The 6,195-nt window shown below is 44.2% G+C and overlaps 2 pseudogenes; both read left to right on the top strand.

The window, feature by feature from the left end:
* The first annotated feature begins 3,332 nt into the window (after window positions 1-3,332).
* On the top strand, window positions 3,333-3,451 carry LOC142481420 (5S ribosomal RNA; annotated as a pseudogene).
* Window positions 3,452-3,737: 286 nt separating this feature from the next.
* On the top strand, window positions 3,738-3,856 carry LOC142481421 (5S ribosomal RNA; annotated as a pseudogene).
* Window positions 3,857-6,195: the final 2,339 nt, after the last annotated feature.

Raw genomic sequence — 6,195 nt, 5'->3', positions numbered from 1 at the left:
GACGTCATCAGCGCGCCTCCCAAGACGTGGTCGCGCTGACATCACGTACATTCCTATGAGTCAGGCAGATCACGTGACCAACAATTTTTTCATTCAACAAACTTTATTCAAAATTTTAACACAAACAAAATCAAGTTGAAAAGAACAAATGGAATTCTATAAAAAACAAATAACTAGTTGCTTAAATCGCAGCATCCCTGAGACACCCATAAGAATGTACGTAACGTCAGCGCGACCACGTCTTGGGACGCGCGCTGATGACATCATTTGGACGGCTCGTATATATATATATATATAGCGAATAAATGAGAATAAAGGCACTCCAAGTCAATAATGGTGGGTGCAAATCCTGTATGAACAAAATAGGCAATACGATACCGTGTGGACGAATATCAGAGGCAGCACTCCAGAATGTAGTAAAAAAAAGAATTGTATTAATGAGACATCATATCCAACGTTTCGGTCCTACAAGCGGGACCTTTCTCAAGGTGATGTGAATACAGAGTGCAATAGAACACATATAAATACCATGACAAACAGGTGCAATACATAATAAAATTCAAACAAAATCTTGCATGCTAAATACAGGATACTCCAATTGCTTTTACACCGCCAAGCGTTATCTGGAACGCAGTGATACACCCGTCTCTTGAAACGCAATCACTGCGCATGCGCGGGTCATGGGTTATAGGCAATAAGTCAAGTAACCTCCGTCGTGTGTCTCAGGGCCAGATGGGGGGCTTATAGTCAATGGAACGCATGATGAACTGACAGGTTGTCATCTGCGCATGCGCGACCTGCGGGAATTAAATAATGATCGCAACTATAGGAGAGCTTGTCCTGTACGATCTGTGTATGTCTGCGAGTATGTGATGGTACTGATGCGCCTTCTGTGTTGGAATAGCCTGTGACAAATGAGCAAGCTGTATAAAACAGCTAGCCTCGTGAAGGACCATGAAATCAATGGAACGCATATGAAGTGGACAGGATGCCTAATGTGCACGTGCAACCCGGGATAAATAAATATCGAGCGCAACTGAAGGGGAACTGATCCTTCATGAACTCAGTGTATCAGCATATGTGTATTGACACTGATGGGTACTACATGGTGAAATAGCCCATTAGGAGTTCGCAAACTATATGCAACAACTAACCTGATTGAGGGACAATACAGGGGGGGGGGGGGGGAGGATAAGCCTAAACAGGCTTAACAAAGGCATGTGAATATGCCTAACAATGTAGTATAAATCCAATAACAGTGGCTGATAACATATGCTGGTCCAAGCAATTAAACATGAGCATGCAATTTGTGACATAAAGAAAAACACCCATAATAAAGTGCAGAATAGTGGAAAAAATACTAAAAATCTTAACATATATACTGTGATGTTCTGGCATGTTCTGACCATTAGTATCATTTTATAATATATATATTTTCATCATGCCAGATCATCACAGTATATATGTTCACGTTTTAGCTTGGCGGTCTAACAGCAATGGGAGTAACCTGTATTTAGCATGTAAGATTTTGTTCGAATTTTATTATGTATTGCACCTGTTTGTCATGGTTTGTTAGGGTATTTATATGTGTTCTATTGTACTCTGTATTCACATCACCTTGAGAAAGGTCCCGCTTGTAGGACCGAAACGTTGGATATGATGTCTCATTAATACAATTCTTTTTTTGACTACTTTCTGGAGTGCTGCCTCTGATATTCGTCCACACAGTATCGTATTGCCTATATATATATATATATATATATATATATATATATATATATATATATATATATATATATATATTATAGGCAATACGATACCGTGTATATATATATATAGACACACACACAGTCATGTGAAAAAGAAAGTACACCCTCTTTCAATTTTTATGGTTTTACATATCAGGACATAATAGTTACATAGTAACTTACACAGGTAAGTGCGTCTGCAGGGGGCCAAGCTTTATGTATCATGTGTTAAGAATATCCACAGTGCTATTCATATGCTTCTTTAAGCAAGTGTGTCTTAAAGGTGGATAGAGAGGGTGCTTGTCGGGTACTGAGGGGAAGGGCATTCCAGAGGTGTGGGGCAGTCAGTGAAAATGGTTTAAGGCGGGAGAGGGCTTTAGATACAAAGGGGGTAGAAAGAAGACATCCTTGAGAAGCACGCAAGAGTCTGGATGGTGCATAGCGAGAAATTAGGGCTGAGATGTAAGGAGGGGCAGAAGACTGTAAAGCTTTAAAAGTGAGGAGAAGAATGGATGCGGGATTTGATCGGAAGCCAGGAGAGGGATTTCATTAGGGGAGATGCTGAGACAGATCTAGGTAAGAGTAGAGTGATTCTGGCAGCAGCATTTTGGATAGATTGTAGGGGAGACAGATGAGGCAGGGAGGTCGGACAGCAAGAGGTTACAGTAATCAAGACGGGAGAGAATGAGGGCCTGAGTCAGAGTTTTAGCAGTCGAGCAACAGAGGAAAGGGCGTATCTTAGTTATATTGCGGAGGAAAAGGCGACAGGTTTTAGAAATGTTTTGAATGTGAGGGGCGAATGTGAGAGGAGTCGAGTGTGACCCTAGGCAGCGTGCTTGGGCTACTGTGTGAATGATCGTAGTTCCAACAGTAATGTGGAAGGAGGTAGTAGGGCCAGGTTTGGGAGGAAGTATGAGGAGCTCTGTTAACACATTGTGAAATCGTGTATATCTTTGCTTCGCTAAAAACACATCTGAAGCTCAATATTTCTGGGCTGAAGCCAGGAGTATAGAACAAGTGTGCCCAGTAACGGGCAAGTCTGTGGCAATAACAGGGGTGGAAAAAAAGTACTTTCTACCCATTTTTATGTTCAGCGGTAAAACTGCACTTTTTTATGCAACTGCAGCTCGTCTTATTACTGTGGTTTTCCCGGTCATACAAAAATGCTGAAATTCGACTTATACAGTGTTTGTGCTTATTAAACTTGATGAATTCTCTCCTCTTGACAGTAGAACAGTGTGTACAGCAAAGAGTAATACATTGCTATGGGTAGAAGCAAAGATATACGCGATTTCACAATGTGTTCCTAGAAGAGCTGTGAGCAACTATTTTACACAACGTTAACAACACATCTGAAGCTCAATATTTTTGAGCTGAAGCAAGGAGGATAGAACAAGTTTGCCCAGTAAAGGGCAAATCTGTGGCAATAACTGTTGGAGAAAAAGTACTTTCTACCCATTTTTATGCTCAGCTGTAAAACTGTACATTTCTATGGAACTGCAGCTCTGCTTGTGACTGTGGTTTTCCCGGTCATACAAAATGATGAATTTAAGAATGAGAGAATATCATGAGATAGGAATCTCCACCTACGGCCATACTACCTTGAAAGCGCCCGATCCTGTCAGTTCTCGGAAGCTAAGCAGGGTGAGGCTTGATTAGTGCCAGGTTGGGAGACTGCCTGGGAATACCAGGTGCTGTAGGTGTTTTTATTTTTCGCTTCCCTAATGAAAATATACATGGCATTCCTCTCAGCAAAAGAAAATGTTTCATTTTTTTACTACTTTTTCCCGCAGTGGCAAAGAAATATATCGTTTTTTCCTCAGAAAATTCAACACAATGCAACCTTCCAAAATAGAATTCTGACATCAAGAATTCCGTCTATAGTACATTTCAGTGCACCTATCATTTTCTCAGTCTCTGTGTATGCATGGAGCAAGATATAGGCTCATGAATTTAAGAATGAGAGGATATCATGAGACCGGAATCTCCACCTACGGCCATACTACCTTGAAAGCACCTGATCCCGTCAGATCTCGGAAGCTAAGCAGGGTGAGGCTTCATTAGTACCGGGTTCGGAGACTACCTGGGAATACCAGGCGCTGTAGGTGTATTTATTTTTCGCTTCCCTTTTGAAAATATACATGGCATTCCTCTGAACAAAAGAAAATGTTTTATTTTTTACTACTTTTTTACTGCTAGCAGGGAGCCTGGGGTAACACTTATGGCTCAGCGCCTCCACTTACCCAGGATCCCCGTTATTTGAGATTCCCCTGGGCAAGAAACATATACACACACATATGCTTTGAACGGTTTACTGTATTGCAATATAACCTTATCACTTTATCATTGGCATACCCTCATAACACTTAACCTATAACGCTATCATTAGACACAAGGCCTAATAACTGGTAATGTCCTTATAACGTAGTGGCTCAGCCACGCTCCTAATGAGTATTGTCTTTGCCAGCCACCGCGTGCCCCGCACACCGTGTCCTTGTATCACTTAGAAAAGGTTGTTAGGTAGGCTAAGCCCTTTGGCCACTCACTAGTGTCCCAAAAGAGTTATACCTAAGGCGGGATCAGCGCCTGTTGACCGGTCTTGGTGCACATAATGTAAATACCTCCCAGTCACTGCAGTGACCGGCAACAGCTTCAAAAAGGATCCGTCGATCCAATACGTTACTCCCAGGTATCACGGTGTCCAGTCGTCTTCAACCCCGCAACTCTGTGTCTTGTCCCTAACTAGTATTCCGTAAGGGTGACGTTACTACCACTATGGGGCGTCCCTGCAGCACAGTAGCCTACTGTGACTCAGGGATTCTCCTAGGGGCCTGCGGGGTAAAGCTATCCTATGCAGGTGGGTCACGGACCCCATGCACTCACACCACGTCCTCCTTTACCTTCCGGATCCCCTCTGTCTAGCGTGGTCTCTCCCCCACGCTTCCCTTAACTCCTCCCGTAATCCTAGCCTTCTGATTGGCTCCTGACATCAGATGACTGTCCCAGAGCTCATGGGAGTTGTAGTCCAATGACAAAGCCTTTCCCTTATTGGTCTGTCGTTCGCGCGCTTACACTGCGCATGTGCGACCTCTCCGCTCTGTCAGTGCCCTCTGTAAGGTTGTGCAATAACATGGCGGCGCCCTATACTGTCGAGCCGCCGCGGAACCTGCACTACTCCCTCCAGGCACACACTGCATCCACATGAGGTATTTAACACCCCCCTACATTCTCCCCCTTGCAGAATCCAACGATCCCGCTTGGGTCACAACTTACGTAACTATACACAGAACGTTATATAATAAAAATGACACAACATAAATGCGATCTTACTTATCAGCTCTAGATCAGATTGCACATCTCATTGAACATTACAGCGACAGACAGCACTCTGCTGCGAGCCCACTGCTGAGCCTCATAATGGGGTCCCCCGAATCGATCATAAGCCATCCTCATTGGAGGTTGACCAATTCTTTGGCTTCGGCAAAGTTACTCTTCAGCTACCTCCTCGGGAAAGTAGCAAGTCTCGTTTGGCATTTCCAACTCTGCCCTAGAGGGGCATGATAGGTCTACAAAGTCTTTTTGAGGCACAAAGCACGGGCTCTGCGGGTCTAGCGGCTGGCTCACTGGAGTCAGCGTATCTGTCGTTGGACCAAGGGGCTCTTTACCTGTAGCTCCTTCGGTAGATGTCCCCGCGGCCGGAAGGCCCCTTTGAGAGGTTCCCTCCTTAGGATTCGTAGACAAGTGGATAAGGGAAACTCCTCTGCGGGACCACCGAGTGGAATTTAAAACTCACCGGATAGGTTAGAAGGCTGCCTCCCTTCACTGAATGGACTTTGGCTTTTTCATTGTTTCTCTCTCATTGGGATATTCAAATTGCTGATGTTACTGCTCAAGAGGATGTTAATCCTGCTCTAAAAGACATTATCAATTGCCTATATTTGGTAGCACTGTGGGTATATAGAGCACAGTCATATGTAGAAGCACATGCACACCGCTGGTAGGTGCTGGAGGGGGGTACTTATCTTCCGGTGCGCTGTATCCAGGGAGGTCCAGACATCCCAGAGGTACTTGAGCAAAGGAATGGAAGCAGGCACACGGTCTTTCTAAAGGTGCAGTGTATTGTGCCACCAAAGGTCCAACGTTTCGGCAAATAGATTGCCTTTATCAAGGAGAGGGCTACAGAACATGCTAAACATACCACAATTTATACACAAATGGGTACTCACCCCCCCCACGATCACTGCTGCCTTGCTCCTGGATGTCGACGCCCCCATCGTGACGTCAGAGTGCCAGCGCGACGTGGCGTGATGACGTCATGCACCACCAGGGGTATATAGATCACCCAATTAAGGGAGTTTCCCTTATCCACTTGTCTTTGAATATATTGGGGTAGCTCATACAAAACACAGTGTTACAGATGGCATGGAGATTGTTTGTCATATTATGA

Source organism: Ascaphus truei, unplaced genomic scaffold, assembly GCF_040206685.1.
Source record: "Ascaphus truei isolate aAscTru1 unplaced genomic scaffold, aAscTru1.hap1 HAP1_SCAFFOLD_263, whole genome shotgun sequence".
NCBI classification, from domain to species: domain Eukaryota; kingdom Metazoa; phylum Chordata; class Amphibia; order Anura; family Ascaphidae; genus Ascaphus; species Ascaphus truei.
Note: the sequence above shows the minus strand (reverse complement) of the source record. Positions and strands in the feature narration are given on the sequence as shown.